The following is a 13,197-nucleotide window of genomic DNA, read 5'->3' on the forward strand; positions in this document are numbered from 1 at the left end:
TTTTTTACTAATTTGTACAGTAACATAAGTAATACATTATTTATAAACCATTACTAACTCTTCTCTATTCAGTTTCTCTTCTCTGTATCTTGCTGTGACATTTGGGACCACTGCTCTACTGCCAAGCTCTTAATCTCAGATAAAGCAGTATTGGAATTATTGGATTAAAAAGGTCCTTTCATTAGATTGGATGGCCAGGAGGGGGTAGATGCCAGTTGGCAGAGGTCTCCAGGACTGTGTCTGGCTTTGACTTTCTCTCTTAAAATCTTCACCTTATACTTTGGCTCGTTAATTAATTAATGGGCAGATATTGTTGGTTTCCATTTATTTTAATCAGTTTTTGCTTTATTTCTTGTGTGTTCTAGCAAATCTGTATTTTATATGCACTTATTCTGTATTTAGTATAATGAATAATTACATGTTACGTCAGAATTTGTTGATAGTGCGCTACGCCTGCACTCAGTGAAGAGTGCTATACAAAAATAAGTTGTATTGTCATTGTATTGCTCTTGATGTGGTGCTTGGGAATATTTGACTTAAAAAGAGAACTGATGAAAAATATAAAATGTCAATTTCTTCTGCAGATCTCTATAATTCTAAAGAATAGTCTAGAAAAAAGGTACAGGTTACTATACAGATAAGGCAAATCCAGCAGATGTCCAAAAAGAAAGCACAAATATCAAAACACTAAACATTTGGGGGATTTCCATCCACTATCCATGTATGTGCTAGTGTATTATTATTACTATCCACGGCACCTGTCAAAGACAGTTAATAGAATAATTTGAAAGTATTTGCTATTCTTTGTCCTACGTATACCTTCAGCAACTTTCCTCTATATTCGCATGTGTCTGAACCTGTCTTCACTGACACTTCCTCTCTCGAACGTGCTCCTGTAAAGCTTACTTCTCAGACTGTTATTATTTTCGAGACACCCTTCTCATCTCCTGTCCAGTTTTATGTTTTCTGTTTTTTAAGGCGATTCTCTCAGAGCGCACCGTTACTCCTTCTTTTGCGTCTCACACTTCCACATTCGTCGTATCACCAGAGCCAAACTGACCAATCACACCAAAGCTAAACTGACCAATCAGATTGCTCAAAGGGACCGGACACACGCAGACCATAGTGTTTTATTAAATAGTAGACTGTTATTATTATTAATATTATTATTATTATATTTGTATGGGACACACAATCCTTAAAAAATACCTTTTTACCTCAACTATTTTTATCTCAAAGTGTTCGATGTGAGTGCTATGGCAGCCCAACCAAGATGGCTGGCAGTTCCTTTCCAGGAATATGAGGCCTGCTTAGAAGGACAGAAGGTGGCCGCTTACAGGAGTTGTCTTCACCCAATGCACTCAATGGCAGCATCTCACTGGTGGTACTCCTCTATGGAAACATGCAAGGTAGGCCAGGAATTGCAATCCCATGGGGTAACCCTGTGAGAAATCTTGGGTGCACCAGAGGCAACTCCATGGGATTGTTGTATCCTCTTTGAGGGGCTTTTGCGTGACCTGGAAGTGCTTCCTGCTTGCAATGCTGTGGTACTGGAAGTATTCATGGGTGCGGTTTAAAAAAGATGAGATTCCCGTATAAGTGGTCAGAGTCGGGAGGAGAGTGGATGAGACTACGTGGGAGATGTGGAAAGAGAGAAGAGAACATGTTGTATTATACTGCTGTGGAAAAGGATTTGGAGGTCTGTGAAGGTATTGTAAAATTAAAACATGTTCTGTTTGAACCCTGGATGGTGTCATGTAGTTGTGTCTCTGGGTTTAAGGGCTCAGTGGCGACCCCGATTGGTCACACCTTACACACACACAAACAGACAATTTTATTCAAACATTAGAAAATAAAATTGCATTAGCTTGACTTTTAATGTTGATTTAACTACTTGAAACAATGCCTGCTAAGGCAATGGTAGGTAGTGCATCAGTAGTCTCTGGTAGAAGAAGATCGGGTATGGCAAGCTGAATTAACATTGTTATTTCCCATTTTAAGATTTTTAAATTATCTGAACATGCATTTAAGATATCTTAAAATTAACTATAGATATCTGGAAACACATGTTTTTGTGGGGTACAAAATCTGTACATTTTGGTTTATATTTCCGTTATATTTTGCTCAAGACAAGACAACAGATTAACCACATTCAGGACAAATCAAAGCATGTCTTCTTCCCATTTATACCTCACTTTTAAAACAGCTGTTCCAACAAAGAAAGGAAGACATGCTGGTGGCTCAATGACTTTATAACCTGAGAAAGGATGGACATCTAATTATTTTACAGCCTGGGAAAGGAAGACATAGTGACACCTCGGAGAACATAAAAAGTTTTAGGGTTTGGGAATTAATTCTTCATATTGACAGCCAGCCAATCAGAATATCTAACAATCACATCTTGCAAACCCATAGTAGAATTTTACAATAAATATGCCTCGTCTGAGGAGCGATATAGTGAGCAAGGAAGGAGGGAGGAAGAAGAAGGGACGAAGACGTCACTGGTTATCAGAAAAGCATCATGTGCTAGCTCACAAGCCGCCTGCGACATTCATCCTTGTCATCTTTACTTTTTCGTAAGCTTTTTGTAAAGACCATATATATCCAGACTTTTCTATCAGTTCTATTTGCTATTATTCTTTGTTCCAGTGGTTTTATTATTATTTCTGTAATAAATACCATGCTGTTTTTAACTTTCTATACTTTGTCTTATTGTTTATAGAGTGATTGTAGTAATAAGTTAGATTTCTTTGAGCACCTCGTGTGGCCAGAGGTTTGCCATACGCTCTGTGCTGCGAGCTTTATTAAGGCTGAGAGTGAGAGCTCCACTCAATAGTAAAGAACAGTACGTAAAGTAAGGCATTCTTGGCTGATAAATGGCATATAGTCAAAAATGCTGAGGCTTTGTATGTTTAAATGTATTCTTGTAGACCAAAAGTAATATTTAGGTTTGAGATATCATTAAAACATCGTATGTTGTTCATGCCGATAATAAGTCAGTCTCTTGAAGTGCTGAGAGAGTGACAGGCCTTGTTATTCCTAAAGCACTTGTGTGGTTTAAAGTGCCAGAGGTGAATCAGCTGTGTGTGTGTCATTCATGGGGCACTGTTGCGGTTAGGGTCAGTGTTTATGCGTATAGCTCTGTATGTGTGTGTTAATCTTAAAGTGCAACAGTAGACCAACCTGGTAAAGAATTTGACGAGTACACTTACCCTTAAGAAAACAGATAAAGGGTAAGTAGAGGGAAATACTACGATAATACACACGTATTTCAAGATATGTTTAAAATGCATTTTGAGATATCTCTAAACGTTATTTCAGCTGGCCATAACAAGAGCATGTTCTGAGATATCTTAACAAGTAAACTGCCTTTCAAGTTTGTTTTTCCAGTTAATTTGGCTTGCTATGATCTGGTGCAAGCTTCTTGTCTTTGGCTGTTTTTGGGCTTGGCTTATGAAATGCCTATGCAAAAACTAGACAAAAAAACTTTAAATGGGAGTTGTTTTGCTTTTTTTTAGCAAAAAAACTCTGCCAGTAGGGTAAGCAAAATTTTCTTGACAAAATTTCTTAAAGTAAGTTAAATAATCGTAAATATAAATATTTTGATAAGTCAATAATTCTTACAATAAGGAAAACAAGACTTAATGTCATGACATAAGTACTTTTTACATGCTTAGATTTCATTCTTTGCAGTGTGTCCAGATGGTTTGATCCAGAGAAGAATGCAAAGGCTGGACACTTTGATGAATTCCAACAGGACGGCACCGAGGTGTGAGACCATTGTGATAGACAGACAGACAGTGAGTGTAGTGTGTTGGGTAAGGGTACGGCTCTTTTTCATAAACTTATTCAAATATTTTTTTAGGAGAGCACGGTTGCCCTATGTACCCCATCTTCTTCTTGCTTCTTTCTGTAACCAGTATTTTCCCTTAATTTCTATGATATTAAAGAATCAAATCCATAACCTTCAACTCTGCCTTGTTTTGGTTTTTGCCTCAGGATTTTTCTTACAATTCAAACATTACTGTTAGTAATGAGCTTTTCCTTTAACAAGACATACAAGATAAACATATCGATATGTTCAGAAATGTAATATCACATATAAAGCATGTTTGCATATCTGTTTAAAACAATAATCATAGTAGTGTACTGTCTGAGGCCATAAACCTCCCTAAAGGAGCAGCAGGCCTCTGTTCTGAGGTGTGAGCGTTTCCTTACTTTCGCATACTAATGGTGACCCTTAGGGGTTAGAAGTGGTAGCAGTTTGTGCAATAAAAAGCTAGTTTTTGTTCTATGTTCTTGTTTCCAGGTTTCCTCTTATGAGTTGTTATACATGCGTGCGTATCTTACAATTTTGAATATGGCACATCGAGCTGACACATGTGTGCTCATTCAGGAATGTAACATGATGAGTAAAGGGGTTGCAAAGTTACTTTTGTTTATGTCTGCTGCATGGATAGCAGCAGTGTGGTTTGTTTTCAGTTTTGTTTTTATAAGTTTATTTTTAGTTTTAAGTTAGACCGGTTGATGTAAAAATTTCGTTTTGAATGTTGTGTCTTGTTTTTGGTCCCCCCCTTGAAACATTCATTGGTGTCGCACTACTGGGGAGACTCGGAGAGCTGGAAGGCTCTTGTTTATTTAAACTGAGTAAGGAGGAGGGGAGGGGTGTCAACTGACCGCACTCCGGAGTGGTGGGCGAGACTGAGAGCACAGTGCGAAGAATAGCTGTGTGGCTCAGCAATGGGCTGATGGTAGGAGTAAATTAGACAGTATGGGCTCCATTTTTTCTTTCTTTATTTATTGAGGAGGTTTTTTTTTTTTGTAGTCTGTTCCTTAGCCTGGGCTGTTTTTTAATCTTTGTAAATATTTTTTAAGACTGTTAGTACCCTTGGGGGTTACATGGACAGTAGCCTTGATACTTTATGAAATTTTTGCACCCAGATTTTTGCTTGCATTTTGGATGTATTTTATTTTAATGACCTCTTAGGCACAGCCAACAGCATTGTGTCTGTCTGCGGAGTGAGTGTCGACCGCATCGAGAGGTTTACTCACCTCAGCAGTGACATTCATGTCTCTTGTGACTCTTTCTATGAAGTCAGTAGATGGATTGGGATAGCATGGGGGGTCATGAGGTCCCTGAAAAGGGGTGTGTGGTGCTCCCGATATCTATGCAAAAAGAGAAAGGTCCAAGTCTTTAGAGTACTGAGGGCCTCATGCATAACGCCGTGCGTAGAATTCACACTAAAACATGGCATACGGACAAAAGCGGAAGTGTTCGCATGCACAAAAAAATCCAGATGTATAAATCTGTGCGTTTGCCACCTTCCACGTACTTCCACTGCATAAATTCCGGTCAGCGTGAAAAGTAATGCACATGCACGCGCCTGCTACCACTCCCCAACTCCTCTCAGAATTACGCCTCTTTGAATATACAAATCAATATAAATAACTCTTAAGCTCAGTGTTCAGTGAAAAGGCAATGGCAAAAGCACGGGAGAAAATAGAAGAATTTCAATGAATACCGAGTGGAGGCAAGGAAAAACGTACTATTTGATGATTAGACAGTGGTATTTCCACTTTAATCATGTAGTTTATTTTGTCATTAAAGTAGAACATCATAAACTTCATCTTAAAATCGTTTAATTTACTAGGTTCTTAGATCCCATCGTAACTAAAGTAGCACGTTAAATGCTTTGTTTTGTATATGTTCTTCTGTGAATCACTACTTGCTTCTTAAATGGGCTTTCTCTTCCTCCGACAGGACACAGAATCCATTACATTCGTGATATTTCAGCTCTCTGAATAATTTAAATACTGAGATGTATACTTTATATCATTTTCATGATGATAGGAGTTAAAGCACGTTATTAAACATGGGAACACAATGTCGCAGTGATAGTGAAGAGCTAGCGCCTCGTCCAGAGATTGTTCCTGCCTCACACAAGATGGTTGTTGCGCCGTGTGAGACCTTCGATGAAATAGTTTATTGCAGCAGTACTGTCTCTTTCAAATGTACTAACCCCCAATTTCTGTCCTTCCTTTTCTTTCTCCAAGTACCCAATCACCACATGATCAGCTCTATAATAGATGTTAAGCCATCTGTAAGCTTAGAATGCCAATTCTTCAAAACTTTTAAGGAACATTGAAATATCTTCGTAGTACATGTTTAATTATTCTATCCATCTATACTTCCAGTATCGCGCCAGCCCCAGCAAGAAAACAGCATGAGGCAGGAACAATCTGTGAACGGAGCGCCAGCTCCTTGCTAGCGCTGTGACACCGTGTCCTCACATGTTTAATTATTAACAATATAGATTACTTAAATGATGTTAACATTTTATCTGTATAATGCAGTGGTTCTCAACCTATAGGGGCCTAGGGCTAAGAAGTAACAAAAAGGGGGGCGTGAAGATGTGAAAAAAAGATAACAAGAATCAAAAATATGAAAAAAAGATCTGTTGAAACCAAAACAAATTAACTTAAACTACATTCTGATACTAGAATAATAAATATAGAGTTAGATAAATTTCGATAAACGTGAAGTAGGTATAATAAAATATGCATCTACATTTCAAAAAAATGTTAGGGGGGCGCGATTAAAACTGCTTTGAAAACTCAGGTCGCAAATACTTAAAGGTTGAGAAATGTTGGTATAATGTAATAAACATATTTTGCTTCATTTCATCTTAAAAATGACATCGTCATCATATGTAAATACACACTTTATAAAGTGGCTCAGGTTGTGCAATATTATAACTATATCGCAAGTTTACAGTGAGGTAATTGTACTTATAAGTTCAAACAGTTCTACAAGGAGCACTTGATGGACTGATTGAGTGAGTTTAGAGTTCTTGGGATGAAACTGTTTCTGAACCGCGAGGTCCGTACAGGAAAGTCTCTTAAGCATTTGCCGTGTGAGAGCAGTTCAATAGACAGCATGGCTGAGGCAGCGTGTGCTTGATGCTGTATCCCAATAATTCTCTTTCCGATCAGCTGCTGTAGATCTGTGATTCCCCACTCAGATACAGTGATATAAATACTCTGAGTGGTGCAGTGAGATTAATATGGAAAAAGATGATCCGCTGTGGCAACCCCTAACGGGAGCAGCTGAAAGAAGAAGAAGGTGCAGTGAGAGTAACAACGCTAAAGCAGCTATGGTATTTGGAATATTTTGTCCATTCCGTGGATCATTATATTGTTACAGGTTAATTACAATCAGATGCCTTAAAATAATAAACAATAATTTTAGTGTATTTGATAAAGCTGCGTCAGGGATGTGGATCTAAAAAAGAAAGGGAAACCACACTGGAACACTAGCACTGCTTTGACGCTGGGTGCTGCCAGTTTGCAAAACCGAACAGAGAACTAGCGTATGCTATGGTTTGAGCTAGCATGAAAATGTGCATGACTTTATGCCAAGTTTTGGTTTTATACATTGCGATGTGAGCGTGGATATGGGTGTACGCAACATTTTTGTGCTTATGAACCATTTATACATGAGGCCCCTGGTGCCTCCTGTCTTGCTATACGATTGCAAGACATGGACGCTATCCAGTGTTCTGAGATGAAGACTGGACTCCTTTAATACTGTGTCTCTTCGGAGAATCCTTGGGTACCGCTGGTTTGACTTTGTGTTGAATGAGCAGTTGCTCATGGAGTCCTGAATGAGGCACATTACCTGCCCTGTGAGGAAGCGTCAGTTACGGCACTACAACCATGTGTTGCGATTCCCAAAGATTGATTCAGCTCACAGGACCCTCATTGTTGAGAACCCAAGTGGCTGAACCAGGCCAAGGGGATGCCCACTTCACACCTGGCTGTGGCACATAGATGGTCATTTCTGGAGGGTGGGACTGGACTGCGTGTCTGCCTGGGGGGTTGCCATCCAGGATCCTGAGCTGTTTTGTCATGTGGTGGGTGAGGCAACATGCTGTACCAGTGCATGCTCCCCACCTGACCTGACCTGACAGGTTTAGTGTTTCTGGGTCTCTTTTTGAAATTTTTACTCCACTTGCATCTTGTCCAAGATTTACCAAGGATTGTTATAAATAAAATCTTCTTTTCTTTTGTCAACACCTAACTCTGCCTGCTTTCTGTGGTCATCAATGGTCCCAGTTGGTCCTGACGACTAGCAGCACACGTGATCCTGCAGGTGGCCTGTGACATACTGACTATTTTATTTTACAGCACACTAACTATAATACCAGTAATATTATTGTTATCATTAGTGACCCTGAGATGGATGCCCTGTCCAAGCCTGATTCCAGCATTTACCCAAAACTGCCAGGATGTATGCAGCTCTCGATTACATTAAGTGGGTTTCACTATTTTATTATTATTACAAAAACCTCTTAAAATGAGGAAATCTGTTCTCTGCCACACAGAACTGCTCAGTGGCTTATGATGAGTCTATCAAATCAGGGGATCTCTTATCACTGAATAGATAAGCGTTATCACTTTTCATCAGTTTCATCCGAACAGGCCAGTAGGCACCTACTGAGCCTACCAACAGGCACAGAAGGTTTATTTTCAGTGATGTAATGATGGATAACAATATCCACACTTATGAGGATCAAGTAAGCATTTAAGAAAGGGCAAATGGCAGCACTGTCATTTTGAGCTTTAATATCAGACTTGTGATAAGATATTTTACTAATGAGGTGTAATAATGAATATTAACAGAGGCTATCTGTTGATGAAGGTATAAAAAGTACAAAAGAGTTTTAAAAATCTGATTATATTATACAAACGATGGTATGAGTTGCTTAATATTCTGCTGATAATGAAACACTAGTTACAAATGAACATTTATTTGTAAGTGTAGCATCAACTGGACTGCACCTACAGTATGTGCCATTCAAAGCTCCTGCTGTGAATGAACTTGGTTGTAACTGTCAATCCATTTGTGGACTTGATTCTTAGATTATGAGGTCCAAAAAGAAGGCAGGGGGCTCAAATCTATTGCAGTGGACATTGGTCATTATAAGGTTGATAATAAGACTAATGACCTGAATCTGTGGCACAGAATAAGCTCAGAGGAGCATAAAGACAAAGGAGTTGCCTGAAAAAGCAAAGGCAATCTGATGTAAATGTAGCCCTTTAAAACTTGAGTCATGAGCTGTTAATAGCAATGTTCATGATATAATTAAAATCGAATTTCAAGTTTATTTTAGTATGCTTGTTGTTAACTTGTTATGTAAACTTATTGAGAATGTTTTAAACTTAAAAGTAAATTCTGTTATTTATGTGAATTTTTTTTTTATTTGGATGGTAGCAAATGAGGGTGCAGGTCAGAGAGGGAGGGAAAAATAAATAAGGGAAGTGGAAAGCAACAGCATAAAAACCGATAAATTTAAGACAGCTATATTTGAGCTGTTGTCGTCAGAAATGTAGTTATTTTTGATGGTAAATTTCAACTAGAAATTTATGTAACAAAGATTTGATTCCAGCATGAAATTAACTGTCAGGAAAGAATAGGTGGACGGTGGTTGGATGGATTGTGTCGAGGACGCCAAACCAGTGTGCTGTGTGGCACCATTCGTGAAAGCCTGCACAAAGGAGACGTTGGCAGACATTGGAGTTCATCGTCGCTGCTGGAAGTTGTTGCAGCTTACCAACTATCACAGCTGACTTAGCACTTGCCACGACACACATGACAGCCATCTTGTTTCTCCTGGGGACAAGCGATTTCTGCGTACTCTATTAGAGTGAAGGAGTCTGTCACGGAGTAACATCGAAATCGCAAGTAAGAACCAGGCCTGCAACATTTAAGTGTGGTACTATTTACATGACTTTTTTATCCTTATCCTTTCTATTAGTTTTTGCCAGCTTAGGTTTAATAAGGAGATGTTATTAGTTTAATGCTTTATGCTTTCTGAGAAAGACATGTTGGGTAAACACTAAAATGTGCTTCTTGGACTTAAATCTAATGAAGTTATGATTTTGTATGGGATTAGGGATGTCCTGTATATAATATTTAAATAATCACTGGTCTACAAAAAAATATTTTTTGTTTGCTACTGGGAACTTCAGACCAGCTCTCTATTACGTTTTCTACATTGATTTCATATATGAAATCGGAATTAAGCTAGCACGTCAGATTTTTGAGATAGACATCATTGCCATTTTGACACTTTTGAATATCAATATAATATATCAACACAATATAAAGAGTTTGGACTGTGTCCCACCAAAATTGTTTGAATGTATTTATTCTGAAAACAAACCAGAAGACGACACTTTAAAACATGTTTATGTCAATTTATCTCAATATAAAAGTGAGGTCAGTGTGCTCAAAATTTTCCGAGGCAATTGCTTTTGCGCTTCTACTGCACATCCGTCTCTCTTTGCACGAACCAACAACAGTCACTCATCATGCTCGGAGTAAATTTTCTCTGATATCGGTTTTCCATCACCTTTGCATCTTGATGAAATCTTTCCCCATGCTCATCTCTGACATTGCTTAGATTTGATGGAAAAAAGTCGAGATGAGAATGTAAAAAATGCGTCTTCAGTGACATTCGGGCTCCCATAATTTAATATACTTTCAGCATATTCTCCACAAGCTCAGCATAATTCTCTGCTCTGTGACTGTCAAGAAAATTCTGGACAACCTGCACAAATGAGGGTGCTGATTCAATTGGCTTCAGTTTCCTTTTGAACTCATCGTCAAGCATCAGTTCATGGATTTCAGGGCCAACAAAAACACCTTCCTTAATTTTAACTTCACTTTTCTCAAGACCAAACTTATTTCTTAAATGCTGAAATGCATCACCTTTACTGTCCAGTCACCCTAGTTGTTCAAGACCTGGAACATCATAACTAAAAAATGGGACGTGCTGGACGAAAACATTTTTCAGATTTGGAGTCAGCAAATGAAATTTTTTAAAGTAAAGGTGAAAGAATCCTAGTAGCAAAATGTTTGTTGACCAGTGAATATTTCATGCATTTAAACTAAATAGCTGAGCTTTTGTGTGTGTGTGTGTGTTTTTAAATAACTGGCCTAGTCATAAAAGGAGAAAGGATTTAGCATGTGCTTGATTTATTATTAAATGTGGTTTAGTAGTGATGGGTGAAATCCATAGTAAATTTATGTAAATTAGAATTACCAAAGTTTACGAGAAAACTTGTAAATCTGGCCCACCTTAAATCCACTTGCACGTCTCCATTCAGCTCTTTTGTCTTGTAAATGTGTCGATAATCTCAAGCAGCAAGCTGCCTGCTATACCATCGCCCCCACCGCCGGAGAAACTGCAAAAACCTCTCCCAAAACGTCTAACTTGGCTGCCACAAGTCCCAGTGAGGCATTATGCAGACGTATTGCTGTTGGTTTAAAGGAGCTCAGTCACGTTTCTTGACACATTTCTGCTGAATAGTTCGTTGGCTGAAAGTCCTCAGTGGTAGTGTGTCTAAGAGAGGAGGTGCAGTTTTGTTCATAATGGCACTCATTTTATTTGTTTTAATTCTCTCCTCCACTTCTACATCCAGGGGGTTTAGAGTGTGTCCCACAACTGAGCTTACCATTTTAATTATCTTACTGATTCGTTGGGCCTGTCTTGAAGTGATGTTAAAAGCCCAGCACACCTTAACATACAAAATTACACTGGACATCACAGAGTTGTAGAAGATGTGAAGGATGTCACTACCCATATTTAAGGAACACAGTCTCCTAAGGAAAAAGAGCCTGCTTTGTTCCACGAACAGTCCAGTCTTTCATTTACTGTATGTGGACCCCCCAAGTACTTGTAGGAGTGGACCACCTCAACTCTTTGATTAGTGACTGCACACAGGGGCTCTGAGGTGTGATGAAAGTCCTTGGTTTTTCTGATGTTAAGATGCAGGAGATTCTCTTTGCACCAAGAAACAAACATCTCCCCCTCACTCCTCTCCTCTTTCTCATCCACCTTGTTAATACACCCCATAAAAGCAGAATCATCTAAGAATTTCTGCAAGTGACCTGACCTGCTGTTATATCTATGGTCTGAGGTGTCACAGTGTGAAGAGTAAATGTGACAGGCCTGTTCCTTTTGGTGCTCCAGTGTTGTTCACACAGTCCTTGAGTTTCACAGATGGTGGTCTGCCTGATAGATAGTTCATTATTGAGGACACCAAATCTCTGAGATGACTGAATGGTATTGTGGTATTGGAGGCATTGGAGAAATCAATAAACAGAATTGTCACAGTGCTACCAGCTTTGTTCAGGTGAGATTAATCCTTGTGGAGCAGACAGATACTGTAATTGCATCCTCCACTCCATTCTTTGTTTGATAGGCAAACTGCAGTAGGTCCAGTCCAAGTGGTCTACCATAAGAGGACTCATATAGTCCAGGACCAGTCTCTCAAAGGACTTCACGGTGTGTGACATAAGTGCCACTGGCCTGTAGTCATTAGGTGACGAGGCACCTGCCTTCTTTGTGACAAGAACAATGCAGGATGTTTTCCACAGCAATGGCACTTTCAGCAGCTCAGTTTTGTGGTGACCAATGCTGTTGCCACCCACCCTTCAATGGCATAGGTTTAATTCTCAATCCAGAAATGTTCTGCATGGTTGTTCTGTATTATTGTAGGATTTGTCAGGAGTACTTCAGTGTTCTCATGCCTACAAAATATATAACTTAACAATAAATCTGAGCATGATTTTGAAATTTTTGTTAAACTGATGACTCTCCATTTCCCAGATGTGAGTGAGCTGGGGTGGTAGTGTATGTCCATATGCCTTGCGTAAGACCACTGTTTTCTCCAGTGATGATTTTTGATTTTTTTGAGTCTGATCGTGGAGGATATGAAAAAGCAGGTTTAGAAAATAAATTGCTGGATTGAAATTTGAGAAGTTAAACAGACAAATACACAAATCTGGCAGTGTATAGCTAGTGCAAAACTGTTAAACTGTGAATTACACTTGTTGAACTGTGTGTTTGACACTTACTCAAAGTCTCACAGTTTCTCCATTATGCAAAAAAAACGGGTCGCTCCTTGTGACTGCAAGTTCAGTTCCCATCAATGATTCATGAGTCATTTTACATGGCATTGCTCACATTGTGGAAATACATGCAGGCAATGGAAACATTATGATTTATAAGGTCACTTTCGATAGAAGTGTCAACTAAATAACTCCGAGTGAGAGTGCTTTCTACATTGCTGTTATGCTCCTAATAGCAGGGTATGATTGTGGTATTGTGCCTGCAAATAGATAGGCTT

Source organism: Polypterus senegalus, chromosome 14, assembly GCF_016835505.1.
Source record: "Polypterus senegalus isolate Bchr_013 chromosome 14, ASM1683550v1, whole genome shotgun sequence".
Taxonomy (NCBI): Eukaryota; Metazoa; Chordata; class Cladistia; order Polypteriformes; family Polypteridae; genus Polypterus; species Polypterus senegalus.